The sequence below is a fragment of the Amia ocellicauda genome, chromosome 13 (genome assembly GCF_036373705.1).
Source record: "Amia ocellicauda isolate fAmiCal2 chromosome 13, fAmiCal2.hap1, whole genome shotgun sequence".
NCBI classification, from domain to species: Eukaryota; Metazoa; Chordata; class Actinopteri; order Amiiformes; family Amiidae; genus Amia; species Amia ocellicauda.
Window position 1 is genome coordinate 50,464 of NC_089862.1, and position 25,999 is coordinate 76,462.

The 25,999-nt window shown below is 43.9% G+C and overlaps 8 non-coding genes across 8 annotated transcripts; all 8 read right to left on the minus strand.

The window, feature by feature from the left end:
- Nucleotides 1-2,046: 2,046 nt before the first annotated feature.
- Nucleotides 2,047-2,117, minus strand: trnag-gcc (transfer RNA glycine (anticodon GCC)). Its single transcript has one exon. It is a non-coding gene; the product is annotated as a tRNA-Gly (tRNA).
- Nucleotides 2,118-3,055: 938 nt separating this feature from the next.
- Nucleotides 3,056-3,125, minus strand: trnag-gcc (transfer RNA glycine (anticodon GCC)). The gene has a single exon. It is a non-coding gene; the product is annotated as a tRNA-Gly (tRNA).
- A 2,027-nt stretch (nucleotides 3,126-5,152) lies between these two features.
- trnag-gcc (transfer RNA glycine (anticodon GCC)) lies at nucleotides 5,153-5,222 on the minus strand. Its single transcript has one exon. It is a non-coding gene; the product is annotated as a tRNA-Gly (tRNA).
- A 938-nt stretch (nucleotides 5,223-6,160) lies between these two features.
- trnag-gcc (transfer RNA glycine (anticodon GCC)) lies at nucleotides 6,161-6,231 on the minus strand. The gene has a single exon. It is a non-coding gene; the product is annotated as a tRNA-Gly (tRNA).
- A 1,733-nt stretch (nucleotides 6,232-7,964) lies between these two features.
- On the minus strand, nucleotides 7,965-8,035 carry trnag-gcc (transfer RNA glycine (anticodon GCC)). The gene has a single exon. It is a non-coding gene; the product is annotated as a tRNA-Gly (tRNA).
- Nucleotides 8,036-9,313: 1,278 nt separating this feature from the next.
- trnag-gcc (transfer RNA glycine (anticodon GCC)) lies at nucleotides 9,314-9,383 on the minus strand. The gene has a single exon. It is a non-coding gene; the product is annotated as a tRNA-Gly (tRNA).
- Nucleotides 9,384-10,321: 938 nt separating this feature from the next.
- On the minus strand, nucleotides 10,322-10,392 carry trnag-gcc (transfer RNA glycine (anticodon GCC)). Its single transcript has one exon. It is a non-coding gene; the product is annotated as a tRNA-Gly (tRNA).
- Nucleotides 10,393-12,125: 1,733 nt separating this feature from the next.
- Nucleotides 12,126-12,196, minus strand: trnag-gcc (transfer RNA glycine (anticodon GCC)). Its single transcript has one exon. It is a non-coding gene; the product is annotated as a tRNA-Gly (tRNA).
- Nucleotides 12,197-25,999: the final 13,803 nt, after the last annotated feature.

Below are 25,999 nucleotides of genomic sequence, written 5' to 3' on the forward strand. Positions count from 1 at the left end.
GAGATCTCTTCCACTGAAGCACAAATGCTCAGGTTATGAAAATCTTAAGTGGTTGAATGGGAAAGAAGTACTAATCATTATAGATAATAGGATAGATGAGTGAGTGAGTGAGAGAGACAGACACAAATGTCTGGTTGTTGCAATTATTTGCCATCGTCTTCAATATAGAACGGGGAAAACCATTGGCCGCGAATCAAGCAATGAATTCCCGCGTGGCAACTGAGATCTCTACCACTGTAGGACCAATGCTCAGGTGACAAGGGTATCAAGTGGATGAACGAGGAATAAGTACCAATCAGACCCAGACCTCGGGATTACTAAGGCGTGGGATACAGGAACGTCCGGATGGGACGATGTAGAAAGAAGTACCAATCTTTATAGATAGATGAGTGAGTGAGTGAGACAGACACAAATGTCTGGTTGTTGCAATTATTTGCCATCGTCTTCTATATAGAACGGGGAAAACCATTGGCCGCGAATCAAGCAAAGGCCTCCCTAGTGGCAGGTGAGGTCTCTACGTCTGTAGGACCAATGCTCAGGTGACAAGGGTTCCAAGTGGTTGAACAAGGAATAAAAAACAATCATTATAGATAGATGAGTGAGTGAATGACAGAGAGAGAGACACAAATGTCTGGTTGTTACAATAATAACCAACCTCTTCTTTATAGAACGGGGGAAAAAATAAGCCGCGAATCAAGCAGACACCTCCCGAGTGGCATGTGAGATCTCTACCACTGTCGGACCAATGCTCAAGTGACAAGGGTATCAAGTGGATGAACGAGGAATAAGTACCAATCAGACCCAGACCTCAGGATTACTAAGGCGCGGGTATCAGGAACGTCCAGATGGGACGAAGAAGAAAGAAGTACCAATCATAATAAATAGATGAATGAGTTAGTGAGATAGAGAGACAGACACAAATGTCTGGTTGTTACAATAATAACCAACCTCTTCTTTATAGAACGGAGAAAAAAATTGGCCACGAATCAAGCAGACACCTCCGAGTGGCAGGTGAGATCTCTACCACTGTAGGACCAATGCTCAGGTGACAAGGGTTTCAAATGGTTGAAAGAGGAATAAGTTCCAATCATACCCAGACCTCGGGATAACTAAGGCACGGGAAACAGGAACGTCCGGATGGGACGATGTAGAAAGAGGTACCAATCTTTATAGATAGATGAGTGAGTGAGAGAGAGAGACAGACAGAAATGTCTGGTTGTTAAAATAATAGCCATACTCTTCTACATAGAATGGGGAAAACCATTGGCCGCGAATCAAGCAACAACCTCCCGAGTGGAAGGTGAGATCTCTACCACTGTCGGACCAATGGTCAGGTGACAAGGGTTTGAAATGGTTGAACGATGAATAAGTACCAATCAGACCCAGACCTCAGGGATACTAAGGTGCGGGTATCAGGAACGTCCAGATGGGACGAAGTAGAAAGAAGTACCAATCATTAAAATAGATGAGTGAGTTAGTGAGAGAGAGAGACAGACACAAATGTCTGGTTGTTACAATAATAGCCATCCTCTTCTATATAGATCGGGGATAACCATTGGCCGCGAATCAAGCAACAACCTCCCGAGTGGCAGGTGAGATCCCTACCACTGTCGGACCAATGGTCAGGTGACAAGGGTTTCAAATGGTTGAACGATGAATAAGTACCAATCAGACCCAGACCTCGGGATTACTAAGGCGCGGGTTTCAGGAACGTCCAGATGGGACGAAGTAGAAAGAAGTACCAATCTTTATAGATAGATGAGTGAGTGAGTGAGACAGACACAAATGTCTGGTTGTTACAATAATAGCCATCCTCTTCTATATAGATCGGGGATAAACATTGGCCGCGAATCAAGCAACAACCTCCCGAGTGGAAGTTGAGATCTCTGCCACTGTAGCACAAATGCTCAGGTGACAAGGGTTTCAAGTGGATGAACGAGGAATAAGTACCGATGAGACTTAGACCTCGGGATTACTAAGTCACGGGTTACAGTAACGTCTAGATGGGACGATGTAATCATTGTCTTCTTCGCAGAACGAGGAAAATGCATTGGCTGGGAATCGAACCCAGGCCTCCCTAGTGGCAGGCGAGAATTCTACCACTGAACAACCAATGCTCAGGTTATGAAAATCTTAAGTGGTTGAATGGGAAAGATGTACCAATCATTAAAGATAATTGGATAGATGAGTGAGTGAGTGAGACAGACACAAATGTCTGGTTGTTACAATAATAACCAACCTCTTCTTTATAGAACGGGGGAAAAAATGAGCCGCAAATCAAGCAGACACCTCCCGAATGTGGCATGTGAGATCTCTACCACTGTAGGACCAATGCTCAGGTGACAAGGGTATCAAGTGGATGAACGAGGAATAAGTACCAATCAGACCCAGACCTCAGGATTACTTAGGCGCGGGTATCAGGAATGTTCAGATAGGACAAAGTAGAAAGAAGTACCAATCATTATAAATAGATGAGTGACTTAGTGAGAGAGAGAGACAGACACAAATGTCTGGTTGTTACAATAATTCCCATCCTCTTCTATATAGAACGGAGAAAAAAATTGGCCACGAATCAAGCAGACACCTCCGAGTGGCAGGTGAGATCTCTACCACTGTAGGACCAATGCTCAGGTGACAAGGGTTTCAAATGGTTGAAAGAGGAATAAGTTCCAATCATACCCAGACCTCGGGATAACTAAGGCACGGGAAACAGGAACGTCCGGATGGGACGATGTCGAAAGAGGTACCAATCTTTATAGATAGATGAGTGAGTGAGAGAGAGAGACAGACACAAATGTCTGGTTGTTAAAATAAAAGCCATACTCTTCTACATAGAATGGGGAAAACCATTGGCCGCGAATCAAGCAACAACCTCCCGAGTGGAAGGTGAGATCTCTACCACTGTAGCACAAATGCTCAGGTGATAAGGGTTTCAAGTGGATGAACTAGGAATAAGTACCGATGAGACTTAGACCTCGGGATTACTAAGTCACGGGTTACAGTAACGACCGGATGGGACGATGTAATCATTGTCTTCTTCGCAGAACGAGGAAAATGCATTGGCCGGGAATCGAACCTGGGCCTCCGCGTGGCAGGCGAGAATTCTACCACTGAACAACCAATGCTCAGGTTATGAAAATCTTAAGTGGTTGAATGGGAAAGAAGTACTAATCATTATAGATAATAGGATAGATGAGTGAGTGAGTGAGAGAGACAGACACAAATGTCTGGTTGTTGCAATTATTTGCCATCCTGTTCTATATAGAACGGGGAAAACGATTGGCCGCGAATCAAGCAATGAATTCCCGCGTGGCAACTGAGATCTCTACGTCTGTAGGACCAATGCTCAGGTGACAAGGGTTTCGAGTGGTTGAACAAGGAATATGTAACAATCAGACCCAGACCTCAGGATTACTAAGGCGCGGGCATCAGGAACGTCCAGATGGGACGAAGTAGAAAGAAGTACCAATCATTATAAATAGATGAGTGAGTTAGTGAGAGAGAGAGACAGACACAAATGTCTGGTTGTTACAATAATAGCCATCCTCTTCTATATAGATCGGGGATAACCATTGGCCGCGAATCAAGCAACAACCTCCCGAGTGGCAGGTGAGATCTCTACCACTGTCGGACCAATGGTCAGGTGACAAGGGTTTCAAATGGTTGAACGATGAATAAGTACCAATCAGACCCAGACCTCGGGATTACTAAGGCGCGGGTTTCAGGAACGTCCAGATGGGACGAAGTAGAAAGAAGTACCAATCTTTATAGATAGATGAGTGAGTGAGTGAGACAGACACAAATGTCTGGTTGTTGCAATTATTTGCCATCGTCTTCTATATAGAACGGGGAAAACCATTGGCCGCGAATCAAGCAAAGGCCTCCCTAGTGGCAGGTGAGGTCTCTACGTCTGTAGGACCAATGCTCAGGTGACAAGGGTTCCAAGTGGTTGAACAAGGAATAAAAAACAATCATTATAGATAGATGAGTGAGTGAATGACAGAGAGAGAGACACAAATGTCTGGTTGTTACAATAATAACCAACCTCTTCTTTATAGAACGGGGGAAAATATAAGCCGCGAATCCAGCAGACACCTCCCGAGTGGCAGGTGAGATCTCTACCACTGTAGGACCAATGCTCAGGTGACAAGGGTTTCAAATGGTTGAAAGAGGAATAAGTACCAATCAGACCCAGACCTCAGGATTACTAAGGCGCGGGTATCAGGAACGTCCAGATGGGACGAAGTAGAAAGAAGTACCAATCATTATAAATAGATGAGTGAGTTAGTGAGAGAGAGAGACAGACACAAATGTCTGGTTGTTACAATAATTCCCATCCTCTTCTATATAGAACGGAGAAAAAAATTGGCCACGAATCAAGCAGACACCTCCGAGTTGCAGGTGAGATCTCTACCACTGTAGGACCAATGCTCAGGTGACAAGGGTTTCAAATGGTTGAAAGAGGAATAAGTTCCAATCATACCCAGACCTCGGGATAACTAAGGCACGGGAAACAGGAACGTCCGGATGGGACGATGTAGAAAGAGGTACCAATCTTTATAGATAGATGAGTGAGTGAGAGAGAGAGACAGACACAAATGTCTGTTTGTTAAAATAATAGCCATACTCTTCTACATAGAATGGGGAAAACCATTGGCCGCGAATCAAGCAACAACCTCCCGAGTGTAAGGTGAGATCTCTACCACTGTCGGACCAATGGTCAGGTGACAAGGGTTTGAAATGGTTGAACGATGAATAAGTACCAATCAGACCCAGACCTCAGGGTTACTAAGGTGCGGGTATCAGGAACGTCCAGATGGGACGAAGTAGAAAGAAGTACCAATCATTATAAATAGATGAGTGAGTTAGTGAGAGAGAGAGACAGACACAAATGTCTGGTTGTTACAATAATAGCCATCCTCTTCTATATAGATCGGGGATAACCATTGGCCGCGAATCAAGCAACAACCTCCCGAGTGGAAGGTGAGATCTCTACCACTGTAGCACAAATGCTCAGGTGACAAGGGTTTCAAGTGGATGAACGAGGAATAAGTACAGATGAGACTTAGATTTCGGGATTACTAAGTCACGGGTTACAGTAACGTCCGGATGGGACGATGTAATCATTGTCTTCTTCGCAGAACGAGGAAAATGCATTGGCCGGGAATCGAACCTGGGCCTCCGCGTGGCAGGCGAGAATTCTACCACTGAACAACCAATGCTCAGGTTATGAAAATCTTAAGTGGTTGAATGGGAAAGAAGTACTAATCATTATAGATAATAGGATAGATGAGTGAGGGAGTGAGAGAGACAGACACAAATGTCTGGTTGTTGCAATTATTTGCCATCCTGTTCTATATAGAACGGGGAAAACGATTGGCCGCGAATGAAGCAACAACCTCCCAAGTGGAAGGTGAGATCTCTACCACTGTAGGACCAATGCTCAGGTGACAAGGGTTTCAAATGGTTGAAAGAGGAATAAGTTCCAATCATACCCAGACCTCGGGATAACTAAGGCACGGGAAACAGGAACGTCCGGATGGGACGATGTAGAAAGAGGTACCAATCTTTATAGATAGATGAGTGAGTGAGAGAGAGAGACAGACACAAATGTCTGGTTGTTGCAATTATTTGCCATCCTGTTCTATATAGAACGGGGAAAACGATTGGCCGCGAATGAAGCAATGAATTCCCGCGTGGCAGCTGAGATCTCTACCACTGTTGGACCAATGCTCAGGTGACAAGGGTTTCAAATGGTTGAAAGAGGAATAAGTTCCAATCATACCCAGACCTTGGGATAACTAAGGCACGGGAAACAGGAACGTCTGGATGGGACGATGTAGAAAGAGGTACCGATCTTATAGATAGATGAGTGAGTGAGAGAGAGAGACAGACACAAATGTCTGGTTGTTAAAATAATAGCCATAGTCTTCTACATAGAATGGGGAAAACCATTGGCCGCGAATCAAGCAACAACCTTCCGAGTGGAAGGTGAGATCTCTACCACTGTCGGACCAATGCTCAGGTGACAAGGGTTTCAAGTGGATGAACGAGGAATAAGAACCGATGAGACTTAGATCTCGGGATTACTAAGTCACGGGTTACAATAACGTCCGGATGGGACGATGTAATCATTGTCTTCTTTGCAGAACGAGGGAAATGCATTGGCCGGGAATCGAACCCGGGCCTCCCGCGCGGCAGGCGAGAATTCTACCACTGAACAACCAATGCTCAGGTTATGAAAATATTAAGTGGTTGAATGGGAAAGAAGTACTAATCATTATAGATAATAGAATAGATGAGTGAGTGAGTGAGACAGACGCAAATGTCTGGTTGTTGCAATTATTTGCCATCCTCTACTATATAGATCGAGGAAAACCATTGGCCGCGATTCAAGCAAAGGCCTCCCGAATGGCAGGTGAGGTCTCTACGTCTGTAGGACCAATGCTCAGGTGACAAGGGTTTCGAGTAGTTGAACAAGGAATAAGTAACAATCATTATAGATAGATGAGTGAGTGAGTGACAGAGAGAGAGAGACAAATGTCTGGTTGTTACAATAATAGCTAACCTCGTCAATATAGAGCGGAGAAAAAAATTGGCCGCGAATCAAGCAGACACCTCCCGAGTGGCAGGTGAGATCTTTACCACTGTAGGACCAATGCTCAGGTGACAAGGGTTTGAAATGGTTGAACGATGAATAAGTACCAATCAGTCCCAGACCTCAGGATTACTAAGGTGCGGGTATCAGGAACGTCCAGATGGGACGAAGTAGAAAGAAGTACCAATCAGTATAAATAGATGAGTGAGTTAGTGAGAGAGAGAGACAGACACAAATGTCTGGTTATTACAATAATTCCCATCCTCTTCTATATAGAACGGAGAAAAAAATTGGCCACGAATCAAGCAGACACCTCCGAGTGGCAGGTGAGATCTTTACCACTGTAGGACCAATGATCAGGTGACAAGGGTTTCAAATGGTTGAAAGAGGAATAAGTTCCAATCATACCCAGACCTCGGGATAACTAAGGCACGGGAAACAGGAACGTCCGGATGGGACGATGTAGAAAGAGGTACCAATCTTTATAGATAGATGAGTGAGTGAGAGAGAGAGATAGACACAAATGTCTGGTTGTTGCAATTATTTGCCATCCTGTTCTATATAGAACGGGGAAAACCATTGGCTGCGAATCAAGCAATGAATTCCCGCGTGGCAGCTGAGATCTCTACCACTGTAGGACCAATGCTCAGGTGACATGGGTTTCAAATGGTTGAAAGAGGAATAAGTTCCAATCATACCCAGACCTCGGGATAACTAAGGCACGGGAAACAGGAACGTCTGGATGGGACGATGTAGAAAGAGTTACCAATCTTTATAGATAGATGAGTGAGTGAGAGAGAGAGACAGACACAAATGTCTGGTTGTTACAATAATAGCCATCCTCTTCTACATAGAATGGGGAAAACCATTGGCCGCGAATCAAGCAACAACCTCCCGAGTAGAAGGTGAGATCTCTACCACTGTTGGACCAATGGTCAGGTGACAAGGGTTTCAAATGGTTGAACGTTGAATAAGTACCAATCAGACCCAAACCTCAGGATTACTAAGGCACGGGTATCAGGAACGTCCAGATGGGACGAAGTAGAAAGAAGTACCAATCATTATTAATAGATGACTGAGTTAGTGAGAGAGAGAGACAGACACAAATGTCTGGTTGTTACAATAATAGCCATCCTCTTCTATATAGATCGAGGATAACCATTGGCCGCGAATCAAGCAACAACCTCCCGAGTGGAAGGTGAGATCTCTATCACTGTCGGACCAATGCTCAGGTGACAAGGGTTTCAAGTGGATGAACGAGGAATAAGTACCGATGAGACTTAGATCTCGGGATTACAAAATCACGGGTTACAGTAACGTCCGGATGTATGATATAATCATTGTCTTCTTTGCAGAACGAGGAAAATGCATTGGCCGGGAATCGAACCCTGGCCTCCCGCGTGGCAGGCGAGAATTCTACCACTGAACAACCAATGCTCAGGTTATGAGAATCTTAAGTGGTTGAATGGGAAAGAAGTACCAATCATTAAAGATAATTGGATAGATGAGTGAGTAAGTGAGACAGACACAAATGTCTGGTTGTTGCAATTATTTGCCATCCTCTACTATATAGAACGGGGAAAACCATTGGCCGCGAATCAAGCAAAGGCCTCCCGAGTGGCAGGTGAGGTCTCTACGTCTGTAGGACCAATGCTCAGGTGACAAGGGTTTCGAGTAGTTGAACAAGGAATAAGTAACAATCATTATAGATAGATGAGTGAGTAAGTGACAGAGAGAGAGAGACAAATGTCTGGTTGTTACAATAATAGCTAACCTCTTCTATATAGAACGGAGAAAAAAATTGGCCGCGAATCAAGCAGACACCTCCCGAGTGGCAGGTGAGATCTCTACCACTGTAGGACCAATTCTCAGGTGATAAGCGTTTGAACCGGCTGAAGGAGGAATAAGTACCAATCAGAACTTTAACCCATAAAACATGAATGATGCAGCCAACACGAGCCAATGAGGCACAGACGAACCTCTGGATGGCACGATGCAGTCATCGTCGTCTATGCAGAAGGAGGAAAAAGTACCAATCAGACCCAGACCTCAGGATTACTAAGGCGCGGGTATCAGGAATGTCCAGATGGGACGAAGTAGAAAGAAGTAGCAATCATTATAAATAGATGAGTGAGTTAGTGAGAGAGAGAGACAGACACAAATGTCTGGTTGTTACAATAATAGCCATCCTCTTCTATATAGATCGGGGAAAACCATTGGCCGCGAATCAAGCAACAACCTCCCGAGTGGCAGGTGAGATCTCTACCACTGTCGGACCAATGGTCAGGTGACAAGGGTTTTAAATGGTTGATCGATGAATAAGTACCAATCAGACCCAGAACTCAGGATTACTAAGGCGTGGGTATCAGGAACGTCCAGATGGGACGATGTAGAAAGAAGTAGCAATCATTATAAATAGATGAGTGAGTTAGTGAGAGAGAGAGACAGACACAAATGTCTGGTTGTTACAATAATAGCCATCCTCTTCTATATAGATCGGGGATAAACATTGGCCGCGAATCAAGCAACAACCTCCCGAGTGGAAGGTGAGATCTCTACCACTGTAGCACAAATGCTCAGGTGACAAGGGTTTCAAGTGGATGAACGAGGAATAAGTACAGATGAGACTTAGATTTCGGGATTACTAAGTCACGGGTTACAGTAACGTCCGGATGGGACGATGTAATCATTGTCTTCTTCGCAGAACGAGGAAAATGCATTGGCCGGGAATCGAACCTGGGCCTCCGCGTGGCAGGCGAGAATTCTACCACTGAACAACCAATGCTCAGGTTATGAAAATCTTAAGTGGTTGAATGGGAAAGAAGTACTAATCATTATAGATAATAGGATAGATGAGTGAGGGAGTGAGAGAGACAGACACAAATGTCTGGTTGTTGCAATTATTTGCCATCCTGTTCTATATAGAACGGGGAAAACGATTGGCCGTGAATGAAGCAACAACCTCCCAAGTGGAAGGTGAGATCTCTACCACTGTAGGACCAATGCTCAGGTGACAAGGGTTTCAAATGGTTGAAAGAGGAATAAGTTCCAATCATACCCAGACCTCGGGATAACTAAGGCACGGGAAACAGGAACGTCCGGATGGGACGATGTAGAAAGAGGTACCAATCTTTATAGATAGATGAGTGAGTGAGAGAGAGAGACAGACACAAATGTCTGGTTGTTGCAATTATTTGCCATCCTGTTCTATATAGAACGGGGAAAACGATTGGCCGCGAATGAAGCAATGAATTCCCGCGTGGCAGCTGAGATCTCTACCACTGTTGGACCAATGCTCAGGTGACAAGGGTTTCAAATGGTTGAAAGAGGAATAAGTTCCAATCATACCCAGACCTCGGGATAACTAAGGCACGGGAAACAGGAACGTCTGGATGGGACGATGCAGAAAGAGGTACCGATCTTATAGATAGATGAGTGAGTGAGAGAGAGAGACAGACACAAATGTCTGGTTGTTAAAATAATAGCCATAGTCTTCTACATAGAATGGGGAAAACCATTGGCCGCGAATCAAGCAACAACCTTCCGAGTGGAAGGTGAGATCTCTACCACTGTCGGACCAATGCTCAGGTGACAAGGGTTTCAAGTGGATGAACGAGGAATAAGAACCGATGAGACTTAGATCTCGGGATTACTAAGTCACGGGTTACAATAACGTCCGGATGGGACGATGTAATCATTGTCTTCTTTGCAGAACGAGGGAAATGCATTGGCCGGGAATCGAACCCGGGCCTCCCGCGTGGCAGGCGAGAATTCTACCACTGAACAACCAATGCTCAGGTTATGAAAATATTAAGTGGTTGAATGGGAAAGAAGTACTAATCATTATAGATAATAGAATAGATGAGTGAGTGAGTGAGACAGACGCAAATGTCTGGTTGTTGCAATTATTTGCCATCCTCTACTATATAGATCGAGGAAAACCATTGGCCGCGATTCAAGCAAAGGCCTCCCGAATGGCAGGTGAGGTCTCTACGTCTGTAGGACCAATGCTCAGGTGACAAGGGTTTCGAGTAGTTGAACAAGGAATAAGTAACAATCATTATAGATAGATGAGTGAGTGAGTGACAGAGAGAGAGAGACAAATGTCTGGTTGTTACAATAATAGCTAACCTCGTCAATATAGAGCGGAGAAAAAAATTGGCCGCGAATCAAGCAGACACCTCCCGAGTGGCAGGTGAGATCTTTACCACTGTAGGACCAATGCTCAGGTGACAAGGGTTTGAAATGGTTGAACGATGAATAAGTACCAATCAGTCCCAGACCTCAGGATTACTAAGGTGCGGGTATCAGGAACGTCCAGATGGGACGAAGTAGAAAGAAGTACCAATCAGTATAAATAGATGAGTGAGTTAGTGAGAGAGAGAGACAGACACAAATGTCTGGTTATTACAATAATTCCCATCCTCTTCTATATAGAACGGAGAAAAAAATTGGCCACGAATCAAGCAGACACCTCCGAGTGGCAGGTGAGATCTTTACCACTGTAGGACCAATGATCAGGTGACAAGGGTTTCAAATGGTTGAAAGAGGAATAAGTTCCAATCATACCCAGACCTCGGGATAACTAAGGCACGGGAAACAGGAACGTCCGGATGGGACGATGTAGAAAGAGGTACCAATCTTTATAGATAGATGAGTGAGTGAGAGAGAGAGATAGACACAAATGTCTGGTTGTTGCAATTATTTGCCATCCTGTTCTATATAGAACGGGGAAAACCATTGGCTGCGAATCAAGCAATGAATTCCCGCGTGGCAGCTGAGATCTCTACCACTGTAGGACCAATGCTCAGGTGACATGGGTTTCAAATGGTTGAAAGAGGAATAAGTTCCAATCATACCCAGACCTCGGGATAACTAAGGCACGGGAAACAGGAACGTCTGGATGGGACGATGTAGAAAGAGTTACCAATCTTTATAGATAGATGAGTGAGTGAGAGAGAGAGACAGACACAAATGTCTGGTTGTTACAATAATAGCCATCCTCTTCTACATAGAATGGGGAAAACCATTGGCCGCGAATCAAGCAACAACCTCCCGAGTAGAAGGTGAGATCTCTACCACTGTTGGACCAATGGTCAGGTGACAAGGGTTTCAAATGGTTGAACGTTGAATAAGTACCAATCAGACCCAAACCTCAGGATTACTAAGGCACGGGTATCAGGAACGTCCAGATGGGACGAAGTAGAAAGAAGTACCAATCATTATTAATAGATGACTGAGTTAGTGAGAGAGAGAGACAGACACAAATGTCTGGTTGTTACAATAATAGCCATCCTCTTCTATATAGATCGAGGATAACCATTGGCCGCGAATCAAGCAACAACCTCCCGAGTGGAAGGTGAGATCTCTATCACTGTCGGACCAATGCTCAGGTGACAAGGGTTTCAAGTGGATGAACGAGGAATAAGTACCGATGAGACTTAGATCTCGGGATTACAAAATCACGGGTTACAGTAACGTCCGGATGTATGATATAATCATTGTCTTCTTTGCAGAACGAGGAAAATGCATTGGCCGGGAATCGAACCCTGGCCTCCCGCGTGGCAGGCGAGAATTCTACCACTGAACAACCAATGCTCAGGTTATGAGAATCTTAAGTGGTTGAATGGGAAAGAAGTACCAATCATTAAAGATAATTGGATAGATGAGTGAGTAAGTGAGACAGACACAAATGTCTGGTTGTTGCAATTATTTGCCATCCTCTACTATATAGAACGGGGAAAACCATTGGCCGCGAATCAAGCAAAGGCCTCCCGAGTGGCAGGTGAGGTCTCTACGTCTGTAGGACCAATGCTCAGGTGACAAGGGTTTCGAGTAGTTGAACAAGGAATAAGTAACAATCATTATAGATAGATGAGTGAGTAAGTGACAGAGAGAGAGAGACAAATGTCTGGTTGTTACAATAATAGCTAACCTCTTCTATATAGAACGGAGAAAAAAATTGGCCGCGAATCAAGCAGACACCTCCCGAGTGGCAGGTGAGATCTCTACCACTATAGGACCAATTCTCAGGTGATAAGCGTTTGAACCGGCTGAAGGAGGAATAAGTACCAATCAGAACTTTAACCCATAAAACATGAATGATGCAGCCAACACGAGCCAATGAGGCACAGACGAACCTCTGGATGGCACGATGCAGTCATCGTCGTCTATGCAGAAGGAGGAAAAAGTACCAATCAGACCCAGACCTCAGGATTACTAAGGCGCGGGTATCAGGAATGTCCAGATGGGACGAAGTAGAAAGAAGTAGCAATCATTATAAATAGATGAGTGAGTTAGTGAGAGAGAGAGACAGACACAAATGTCTGGTTGTTACAATAATAGCCATCCTCTTCTATATAGATCGGGGAAAACCATTGGCCGCGAATCAAGCAACAACCTCCCGAGTGGCAGGTGAGATCTCTACCACTGTCGGACCAATGGTCAGGTGACAAGGGTTTTAAATGGTTGATCGATGAATAAGTACCAATCAGACCCAGAACTCAGGATTACTAAGGCGTGGGTATCAGGAACGTCCAGATGGGACGATGTAGAAAGAAGTAGCAATCATTATAAATAGATGAGTGAGTTAGTGAGAGAGAGAGACAGACACAAATGTCTGGTTGTTACAATAATAGCCATCCTCCTCTATATAGATCGGGGATAACCATTGGCCGCGAATCAAGCAACAACCTCCCGAGTGGCAGGTGAGATCTCTACCACTGTCGGACCAATGGTCAGGTGACAAAGGTTTCAAATGGTTGAACGATGAATAAGTACCAATCAGACCTAGACCTCGGGATTACTAAGGCGCGGGATACAGGAACGTCCGGATGGGATGATGTACAAAGAAGTACCAATCATTATAGATAGATGAGTGAGTGAGTGAGTGAAAGAGAGAGACAGACACAAATGTCTGGTTTTACAATAATAGCCATCCTCTTCTACATAGAATGGGGAAAACCATTGGCCGCGAATCAAGCAACAACCTCCCGAGTGGAAGGTGAGATCTCTACCACTGTAGCACAAATGGTCAGGTAACAAGGGTTTGAAATGGTTGAACGATGAATAAGTACCTTTCAGACCCAGACCTCGGGATAACTACGGCACGGGAAACAGGAACGTCCGGATGGGACGATGTAGAAAGAAGTACCAATCATTATAGATAGATGAGTGAGTGAGTGAAAGAGAGAGAGAGACAATTGTCTGGTTGTTACAATATTTCCCATCCTCTTCTATATAGAACGGAGAAAAAAATTGGCCACGAATCAAGCAGACACCTCCCGAGTGGCAGGTGAGATCTCTACCACTGTAGGACCAATGCTCAGGTGACAAGTGTTTGAACCGGCTGAAGGAGGAATAAGTACCAATCAGAACTTTAACCCATAAAACATGAATGATGCAGCCAACACGAGCCAATGAGGCACAGACGAACCTCTGGATGGCACGATACAGTCATCGTCGTTTATGCAGAAGGAGGAAAAAGTACCAATCATACCCAGACCTCGGGATAACTAAGGCACGGGAAACAGGAACGTCCGGATGGGACGATGTAGAAAGAGGTACCAATCTTTATAGATAGATGAGTGAGTGAGAGAGAGAGACAGACACAAATGTCTGGTTGTTGCAATTATTTGCCATCCTGTTCTATATAGAACGGGGAAAACGATTGGCCGCGAATCAAGCAATGAATTCCCACGTGGCAGCTGAGATCTCTACCACTGTAGGACCAATGCTCAGGTGACAAGGGTATCAAGTGGATGAACGAGGAATAAGTACCAATCAGACCTAGACCTCGGGATTACTAAGGCGCTGGATACAGGAACGTCCGGATGGGATGATGTAGAAAGAAGTACCAATCATTACAGATAGATGAGTGAGTGAGTGAGTGAAAGAGAGAGACAGACACAAATGTCTGGTTTTACAATAATAGCCATCCTCTTCTACATAGAATGGGGAAAACCATTGGCCACGAATCAAGCAACAACCTCCCGAGTGGAAGGTGAGATCTCTACCACTGTAGCACAAATGGTCAGGTAACAAGGGTTTGAAATGGTTGAACGATGAATAAGTACCAATCAGACCCAGACCTCAGGATTACTAAGGCGCGGGTATCAGGAACGTCCAGATGGGACGAAGTAGAAAGAAGTAGCAATCATTATAAATAGATGAGTGAGTTAGTGAGAGAGAGAGACAGACACAAATGTCTGGTTGTTACAATAATAGCCATCCTCTTCTATATAGATCGGGGATAACCATTGGCCGCGAATCAAGCAACAACCTCCCGAGTGGCAGGTGAGATCTCTACCACTGTCGGACCAATGCTCAGGTGACAAGGGTTTCAAGTGGATGAACGAGGAATAAGTACCGATGAAACTTAGATCTCGGGATTACTAAGTCACGGGTTACAGTAACATCCGGATGGGACGATGTAATCATTGTCTTCTTTGCAGAACGAGGAAAATGCATTGGCCGGGAATCAAACCCGGGCCTCCCACGTGGCAGGCGAGAATTCTACATAATATTCTGTTATCAAAATATGCCTGGGCTCGCATTCTACATAATAAAAGAGGTCGGGCGGTGACAAGGGCCTTTGAGGATATATTGTCCCAGGGTCGATGTCCTAAAAAACTGCAGACTGATAAAGGAAAAGAGTTTCTCAACAGAGAATTTCAGAATCTACTGAAGAGACACAAAATACATCATTTCACCACCGGTAATGAGCTTAAGGCATCGGTAGTGGAGAGGTTTAACCGCACCATAAAGACCAAAATGTGGAGATATTTTACAGCGGTCAACACGTTCAAGTATTTTGATAAAGTTCAGGATTTTATCGATGCTTACAACCAAGGGTATCACACCAGTATTAAAATGAAGCCTATAGATGTTGATCAAAGTAATTCTTTTAAGGTCTATAAAAATTTATACGGACCATTTATTAAGAAGGGAAAAACTACTTATAAGTTCAACATCGGTGATGTGGTTCGCGTTTCAAAGCTAAGGAGTACTTTTGCCAAAGGTTATGAACAATATTTTACAGTTACCGAACAGTTGGCTAGAGACCCCCCCGTGTACCGGTTAAAAGACTATGACGGGGAGGATATAGAAGGAACGTTTTACGAAGCCGAGTTACAAAAAATTATTGTGGGTAAAGACAGTGTATACAGAGTTGAAAAGATATTAGCTGAAAAAACCCAGAACCGGAAAAAATATGTGTTGGTGAAATGGCTTGGATGGCCTGAAAAGTTCAATAGTTGGGTCCCGGAACAACAGGTTTGCGATATTCAATCCTTATAACAACATGCCCGCGGGTGTGTTGGGGGCATTACTTTCGATACTCAAGATGGAATCAGGAGGCTTCTACGTGACTCTACCCAGTAACGCCTCTCTCGATATATATCCTAAAAATGAAATATCCAGTTACACGGTACAATTTGGAAAATCTATAGATCTAAGGGGGTCGTGGGAAGTGGGGTTGGCGGAAATACAGTATCCTTACACTTGGGCTGTTTTACAAGATAAGGATGCCACCTTCGCCATTTTTGATGATGTTAAAAAGAGTCAATGGACATTCATGATACAAGGAGGTTATTATGACAATGTGGATAAAATATTAGATGACATGCATAAACAGTTCTCAGAAGGCACCCCCAACATCAAGCTATATTACAACCCTATTAAAAACAGAGTGTACAAGGTATCAAAACCAGGTATTAGCATTCAAACCAGTGGCCAACTGGGGCGTATATTAGGGTTCTATTCTGACACAGAGAGCAGGTTCTCAGAAGTGGTGGCCCCCTTCCCGGCTGACATCAGGGGCGGCTTTTACACTCTTTATGTGTATACGGATATCATAACCCACCAGAGGGTCGGGGATAGTTATGTCCCCCTTTTGAGAAATGTACTTATTAAAGGTAAAAGCAATGACATGGTCACAATTACTTATGACAAGCCACACTACGTACCAGTCTCAAAGACCAACTTTGACAACATCATGATCGAAGTAAAATCGGATCAGAATATCAACGTACCCTTCCGCTTCGGTAAAGTTATTGTCAAACTACATTTTCGACCCCTGAAACAGTGTGTACATTATTAAAATGGTTACCTCGAGGGGTTATATAGATCCTAGTGCCTATGTGGATTATTACAAGAAGCAAGCCGGGAACGGCTTGCCCGGTTTTGTAGGAGCCCCCACAATGTATGGTGCCGGTCTAGGAGGGCTCTTTCGTGGTCTCTTTAGAATGGCTGTACCCCTGCTTAAGAGAGGCTTTGCTATAGCCAGACCCCACTTGAAATCAGCGGCTAAAAACATTGTTAGTGACGTGTTCACCAATGTTATGAACCGGGCAGCTAGCCATGAGCATCAGGAGGGTTTGGGTCTCATGGTAATGGCGAGGAGGAGGGGTAAAAGAAGAAACAGCATGTGTCCACCAGGGCGACGAAGATCCGTGGCTAACAAAAAACGAAGAATCGCTCATTCTCCAACATATCGTGGAAACACTCGGAGAAGGAAGCAGCACAAGAAAAAACCTGCAAAAAGAAAGTCTCAAAGAAAGACAAATAGAGCCTCAGGATACATCTTTTAAACATGTCTTTTGTCCACAGTCTATCGGAAGAATGCGTCAAATCAGAACTGGATCTGTTTACAGTTCCATACACTCAAACGAGTATAGATAAGAGCATATATGTAGAGATTCCCCCTCTTTCCGCAATTTCAGACACGGCCCCTCTGGAGTTTTTTATAGCCGGCAATGGCGAGGATTATATTGATTTGAATAACACATTTATTTTAATGAACTGTAAAGTGACTGATGAGGATGGCGATGCAATCGAGAAGACGGCCAATGCTGGGGTCATCAATTACCCGGTGGCCACCATGTTTTCACAGGTGGATGTGACCCTGGGAGATCGGCTCATTAGTCAAAGCAGCAATACTTACCCCTATAGAGCCATGATGGAGTGTATCCTTAATTATAGTGAGGAGACCCTAAGCAAACAGTTCAGCCCCGGCCTTTTCTTCAAAGACACCCCGGAAGCTATGGACGACAAGGATCCAGAGGGACTCAATAAGGGTTTGCAAAAAAGAACGGTCTTTTCAACAGAAGGGCGGACCTTTGAGCTAATGGGGCATATCCATGCAGACATATTTTTCCAAGAAAAACTCATGCTCAACGGGGTAGACATTAAAATTAAAATGATCCGTAGTAAAAGTGCTTTTTGTCTGATGACCCCTGATACTGAAAAATATAAACTGACCATATTATCGGCCTCGCTGTTTGTGAAAAAAGTGTCCGTCTCCCCAGCGGTTAAACTAGGACATGCGCAGGCGTTAATGACGGCAAACGCCAAGTACCCGATCGAAAGAGTCTATATGAAAGTCCACAGTATCCCCGCAGGGACATGGGTGATGAACCAGGAAAATCTGTTTCTAGGACAGCTCCCAAAACAGGTTATTATAGGTCTCGTGGATAATGATGCATTTACCGGGGTTTACAACAAGAACCCCTTTAACTTTAAACATTATAACGCGGAATTTATAGCGTTGTACGTCGATGGTGTGCAGGTTCCATCCAGACCTTTTCAACCTGACTTTGAAAACGGCAATGCAGTTCGTGAATATTACAGTCTAGTACTGGCTATGGGTCGTCATCTCAAGGATCAACTTCTGCTGATCGATCGCCGGGAATACTGCAGCGGTTACACCCTGTACGGTTTCAACCTGACCCCTGACGAAGTGTGTGGACAACATTTTTCACTGATGAAGACGGGCAATATGCGTTTGGAGATGGGTTTCAAGCAGCCTCTACCACGCACTGTAAATATGGTCGTGTACGCTGTGTTTGACAACATTATTGAGGTGAATCAGTGGAGAAACGTTCTGTATGATTATTATTATAATGAACACCAGAGAGCTCAACCACATCATGAATGCCCTGGCCGGCTCACGGAAACTGTTTCAAGGAGTCTACGCCTGCGACCAGCTGCCTAAATTTAAGATCAAGAATTTACCTGCAATGTACATAATCAACACACACCCTAAAAATATGCCCGGAGAACATTGGCTGGCTATTTATCTAAGGGAGGACCACCGTGGTGAATTTTTTTATTCCTCTGGAAACCCCCCGGATTTCAGACCTTTCCCTCGGAAGATCAATAACTTTCTGCTCAACAACTGTCAAGAAACCATTTACAGCGGTCGTCAAGTACAAAGTCTTCAGACCTTCACTTGTGGTCAACACTGTGTGTTTTTCTTATATCATAGATCTAAAGGAAGGTCATACCCCGATATTATGGCCTTGTACAGTGAGGATTTAGGCCAAAATGATAAAAAAGTGGCAGAGTTTGTCAGGACACTGTGGACCCCCCCTTATAACACAATGAATTACGACCCTAGCCAGCCATGTATACAGAGGGGGTGTTCTTGTGAGGATTTTAAAAGATGTCATGCGTGTTAAGGTGAAAAAATAATGAAAACAGCCTTTGAATCATTAGTTTTTTTTTATTCAACACAATTCTTATACAAAGCAGGGGTTATGTTATAAATAAATGTACAACATTTGAAAAAAAAAAAAAAAAAAAAAAAAATTGTTTGTCGGGTCATTATTTACAGGGGGGACAAATAAAAACATGAGATTAATAAGCTTCCCAACGATGGATAGATCCTGAGGATGGTCGCTCAGCACGGTCAGAGTAATGAGATATCGGAGTCAGATCAGTCTCCACCTCTTTACACAGACGGATTTTTTGTCGCGTTTCCTGGTTAGGAACTGTTGATTGGCGCATGTTCAGACAGGCCATCGCCTGTAGGAAAGCATTCCAGGGCTCTGGGCTCTGGCCCGACAACATTTTTTCTCAGTTTCTCAAGCTGCTCCTGAGGGATCAAAAACATTTTCTGAGCATATTCCATTATTAACCCACTCTGGAAGCTAGGAGACTGGTTAGGAAAGGCACGGCTATGCTCAACAGCGGGCCAATAAAGCCCCGGTTTGATTAATCTTCTTTCTTTTTCTTTTAATAGAATACTTCTTATTAGCGATGATCTTGATAACCGCTTTTTGTTTTTTGAGTTTAGAATGTTGAGAAGGGGTTAGGGGTATATTACCGCGTAAGATGTTAAAAGCTATTTCACACAGGGTCTCGATCAAATCCGAGGGGGCCCCTGCCAGCACAGCTTTCCTATGGTGCGGGCTCCCCTCAAATAACATTTGCAAAAGCGGCAGATTTCTTTTAATCCGAACAGACATTCTTATTTATTTCCTTTTCTTTAGCACATACACTGCCGGCCAATCGGGCAGGCACAAACCTGTTCTGAGGCGAAAGTCTTCTGGGGTTTGTGCTTTTAAGTCCGCAATCAAGTACTCGTAGGGTTTTTTGGTGGCATCCTCAAATGCCTCCAAAAAGAACTTGGTCTGGTTAGGGTACATTTGACGAGCCAAGATGGTGACCTGTAGTTTGTCTCTGGGGTTTTTAAAAAGAATTATATAATTGACGTTTAAATTAATATTGCGGCTTTTTTTACCTTGAAAAAATAGATTTTGAACTAAATAAATAATACTTAAATTCCTATGATGATTGTACTTTGTGAAAGCTTTTTCCACTTCACTGTTGTAACCGGCATGCTCCATCAGGTCATCAAGGATCACTAGATTAGTTTGACCGGGCGGGAACAAGTCATCGTCACACAACGAGGCGGGGAGACCTTGCACAAATTTCAGATTTTTTTTTTTCGAAGCCAAATCATCATAGAGAGGTTGCCAGCAAGAGTAACACCACACTATGTTGTCAAGAGCTTGGGACACGGTTGCGTCCACATCTTCTATGATGTTCTTTATAAGATAGCTCTTACCCGAATTGGAGGGACCGGCTATAATACAGGAGAAAGGGTGTTGAAGTCTGTTATCAAAACCACCGCTAATATCCATAAGGCAGAGTGGTATAATCAGTCTTCAACACTCTTTTATTGTACACCACCCTGAACCGTTTGTTTAGTGATCTATTTTCCAACGTGTACCCCTTTTTATTGCGATAGATCTGATTTCCGGCAGTCATAATCTCAAGAGGAGGCGTGTCTTTCTCGGTTACAAAACTTTGTACCAGGGTCGTCAGAGACTTGATGTTAATGAGCTTGTTGTTACAATGGTTCAGAGTGAAACCCTTAACTTTCATACAGGTCTTACCCGCAGCCGTTCTGTATGCGTAAGTCTTAGGACCCCCTGAAACAAACTCCACTATGTGGTCCTGAGAATCTAGTTCGCTCGTTAACTCCCCAAGGTAGTCCCCGAGGGGCGGGACCCAATCCCCTGGCCTGGTGACAAAGATTACAGAGTCAGTATCATGATAGAGCGTGCGTTCCTGCAACTGATCCATTAAGTTGTACAGTTCAAGCCGGGCGTAAGCCGTGGTAAAAACCGCTATGAAAACATTAACGTTCCCCTGTTTGGTGGGGAAATCTTTAGGGGCCCTCCACTGGACCTGTGCCACATGGTCATTTAAGAATTGAAAGTGTGATACAGCATGTTGTTTGGAAAACATAAATTCTATAAACTGTTCAGGGGTTTTAATCAAGGTTGTGTTTAGACGGTTATTTCTTTCCCCAAACTTACCCCACAGACTGTTTAAAATCAGTTTGGACATTTGTCTCTTGGCGGGGTTTACAGTTATGTTCCCCGGCTCTAGACGGATCCCTTCCTTTTCAAAATATTGCTGAACGTATCGCTCTTTGGCCGCGGCGTCAACACACCATGAGGCATAGCCCGATGCCTCCTGTTTCCCTTTCAGATGGGTCATAATGTAATCAGCAAAAAGAGTATCAGATTTTTCAGAAAAATGCCAAACCTCATACACCTTACCGACTCTGTAACCTTTCTCCACCGCCTTGTCAAGCTCAATGCTACACTAGACACCCGTCAGCGCTCTCTCTTCATCACTGTGCAGACAAGAGGTAGTCTGATTTTCAGTTTCCACACACGTTCTACACAGAGGGAACATCAATTTTCCCGAACACCTGTAAGGCAACACTGGTAAGAACAGCTCGCGAGGAGGGTACATGGTGACCTTGATCAAACCAAAGTAATGTCCGATTTCGAGAAAGTCACGATAAACAATGGTTGGATGCCCCACCGGGTACATTTTGGTCTTGTTGACATAAGGGTACAGACTGGTGAAATCATAGTAATCTACTCTCTCACCCTCCTTTACCTCATAATGTAAACAGAGGGCGTTGGTACGACCCCCAAATAATGCATCCCGGGGCTCTAGACGTTCAGGAAAGTCCAAGGTTTACATAAACCGTTGTACCCCCGCATCCTATTGCTTCAGGATCGTCCACTCGTGTTCCCAAATCACCAGCACGTTCAAACCATAGGTGTTTTTTAAAGTTTCAATTCGTTCCTGGAAATCATAGTACATATCACCGCAGAGTTTTTGTGTTACGGGGTTAAAGATGTTTGGGTCGAAGCACTGAGGACAGCCATGGTAAATACAACCAGCAAAATCATAAGCGGTACGCCGCCCGGACACGTCGCTAAAACCGTCTAAGTAGTAAGGCCCCATTTTGACTTCCCCTTGATTTAAAGCATGTCTGTTAAAGATGTTATCCCTGGCACTCAGGTATTCCAGCCACTGTATGGAGACAGTCGAAAAGTTATTTTGTCTAGCACGATAGTTGTCAGAAGTGGTGACCGCTATAGTGTTTTTCTGCAAGAAATTGGACCGATATATTTTCATGCAGAGAGACGCTATGGTCACACTTTGCAAAGGGTCGAGACCCGAGGTGTTGATAACCTCAGCGCGGAAACGCACACAGGCTTCTTTAAGGATCACCACATCATTATTACAATAAGCGGCCATCTCTTCTCTGAAATCAAAAACACCTCCCTTAACCATATTGTACCATTTAAAGAATTCCTCCCTCTCATGAGACATCATAGTATCAACCCCATAATAAGAGGCGGGCGGGTAGGACCCTCGATAATTTTGAGTGTCCTTAGTATTAAAAAAATGGCAGAACCAACCTTTCTTCTGAGCCTCAAAACCCAGAGCTTTAGGCAAAGCACTCAATTTCATGGGGAGGAAATTTAACGAGTCTACAGTGAGGGAAAAAATGTATTTAATCCACTGCTGATTTTGTACGTTTGCCCACTGACAAAGAAATGATCAGTCTATAATTTTAATGGTAGGTGTATTTTAACAGTGAGAGACAGAATAACAACAAAAAAATCCAGAAAAACGCATTTCAAAAAAGTTATAAATTGATTTGCATGTTAATGAGGGAAATAAGTATTTGACCCCTTCGACTTAGTACTTGGTGGCAAAACCCTTGTTGGCAATCACAGAGGTCAGACGTTTCTTGTAGTTGGCCACCAGGTTTGCACACATCTCAGGAGGGATTTTGTCCCACTCCTCTTTGCAGATCCTCTCCAAGTCATTAAGGTTTCGAGGCTGACATTTGGCAACTCGAACCTTCAGCTCCCTCCACAGATTTTCTATGGGATTAAGGTCTGGAGACTGGCTAGACCACTCCAGGACCTTGATGTGCTTCTTCTTGAGCCACTCCTTTGTTGCCTTGGCTGTGTGTTTTGGGTCATTGTCATGCTGGAATACCCATCCATGACCCATTTTCAATGCCCTGGCTGAGGGAAGGAGGTTCTCAACCAAGATTTGACGGTACATGGCCCCGTCCATCATCCCATTGATGCAGTGCAGTTGTCCTGTCCCCTTAGCAGAAAAACACCCCCAAAGCACTATGTTTCCACCTCCATGTTTGACGGTGGGGATGGTGTTCTTGGGGTCATTCCTCATCCTCCAAACACGGCGAGTTGAGTTGATGCCAAAGAGCTCGATTTTGGTCTCATCTGCCAACAACACTTTCACCCAGTTCTCCTCTGAATCATTCAGATGTTCATTGGCAAACTTCAGACGGGCCTGTACATGTGCTTTCTTGAGCAGGGGGACCTTGCGGGCGCTGCAGGATTTCAGTCCTTCACGGCATAGTGTGTTACCAATTGTTTTCTTGGTGACTATGGTCCCAGCTGCCTTGAGATCAATAACAAGATCCTCCCGTGTAGTTCGGGGCTGATTCCTCACCGTTCTTGTGATCATTGAAACTCCACGAGGTGAGAGCTTGCATGGAGCCCCAGACCGAGGGAGACTGACAGTTATTTTGTGTTTCTTCCATTTGTGAATAATCGCACCAACTGTTGTCACCTTCTCACCAAGCTGCTTGGCGATGGTCTTGTAGCCCATTCCAGCCTTGTGTAGGTCTACAATCTTGTCCCTGACATCCTTGGACAGCTCTTTGGTCTTGGCCATGGTGGAGAGTTTGGAATCTGATTGATTGATTGCTTCTGTGGACAGGTGTCTTTTATACAGGTAACGAGCTGAGATTAGGAGCACTCCCATTAAGAGAGTGCTCCTAATCTCAGCTCGTTACCTGTATAAAAGACAAGTGGGAGCCAGAAATCTTGCTGATTGATAGGGGATCAAATACTTATTTCCCTCATTAACATGCAAATTAATTTATAACTTTTTGAAATGCGTTTTTCTGGATTTTTTTGTTATTATTCTATCTCTCACTGTTAAAATACACCTACCATTAAAATTATAGACTTATCATTTCTTTGTCAGTGGGCAAACGTACAAAATCAGCAGGGGATCAAATACTTTTTTCCCTCACTGTATGTAACGTTGGTTGAAAGCTTCGTCAGTGAAACACATGATCTTGCTACCCTGAGGTCACCCCATTTTCCACCAGATACTTCATCAAAATGTAAGAATCATAACCCTTAGCATTGTGGGCAATAAATGTGTAATTGAGGTATTTTGGACCGCGATACCGCGTAAAGAAATCCTTGACACAACTCTCACCGCTAGCTGACCACTCACGATCCAACATGTCAATACAGTGTATATAATTAGCAACGTAGACCCCGTTTTCTTGCCGACATTCAAAATCAAAAAAGACATACCGGTTGTGCGGCGGCTCCTTTTTAACCGGCTGAATAAAGCACTGGTGCTCGGACCCCAGGGTTAAATCAGCATTACAGATCCTGCATCTCGGCTCCAGACATTTGTGTGGTTTAACCTCATGAAAACGGTACTGGAGGCAACACTGCGGGCAATATTTAGTTTGATCACAATAACTCCGTTTATTAACCCCCTCAGCAGCGGCCCTCTGTTCCTTATGCTCGGAAAAACAGAACGCTGAGAGACAAATCCTTAAGCAATCTTTACATCGGATGGTAGGGGCCAAACCCTTACGACATTGCGGATTGAAACAGACGTTACAGTAACCGCCACAGCGGTTCACCAGTAAGTCTGTTAATTCACCTTCTATCGGTGGTAATTGGGGGTTATTTAAATCATTTATCATTTGTAATAGTTCCAGGTTCATTGGGACATCAGAGGAGTTCACAACAGGGCCACCCCCCATGGTGTGAGTGATTTAGCATTGAGTGTTGTGATCTATTTAGCATTGAGTGATCAGTTATTTTTATTTTTTAAATGATTCCTTATCATCAGGGATTGAGACCGCTAAAATACCTTAAAAGCATATCCTTATCTTAAGTCTAACCCTTATGAGCTTTAAGACCCTAGAATGTATTTAAGTAAAACGAATGAACACATTATGTGAGAGATAAAAAATAACCACAGCTTTTTTTTTTTTTTTTTCAAAAACAATGAACCTATACACACAAACACCCACACACACACACACTCTTTTTTAATTTTATTTTAAATTAAATTTGAGGGGAGAGACAGAGCCAGAGACAGTGTGGATAACATAAGTACCCTATGCAAAACATGCATTGTTAGGACCTGGGACCATTACAGACAACAGAACTTGTTGATATTATAAAATGATTGGGCGAGAGAGAGAGAGAGAGAGAGAGAGAGAGAGAGAGAGAGACAGACAGAGACAGAGACAGTGTGAATATGATAAACACACTATTCAAAACTGGCATTGTTAGGACCTGGGACCATTACAGACAACAGAACTTGTTGATCTTATAACGGTTTAGATTTACTAAACCATTACATGTATATTTAAAAAAGACCCCCAAACACTACAGGAAGAGCCGACCCATTCACACTCTACAGTTGACCAACAAGAACAACGGGTTATTTGTTGTTCAGGGTTTTATGAGTGTACACTTTCTGACGGATATGACATAGGAATAATTAGGGAAAAAACTCTACCTAAAATCACGCCCCCCCAATTATGACGTAGGAATATTAATAAGCTTAGGGCATACGTCATAACAAAATAGGCCGCGCCCAAAAAAAACTACTATCTACTCACCTGGAAGTTGGGGTTTCGCGAATGTAGAGTCTTTTCCAAACAGATTTTCCACTGGTTTGAAGGCTCCAAGGTTGTGCACAAAATCTTCTTTGTAAGCA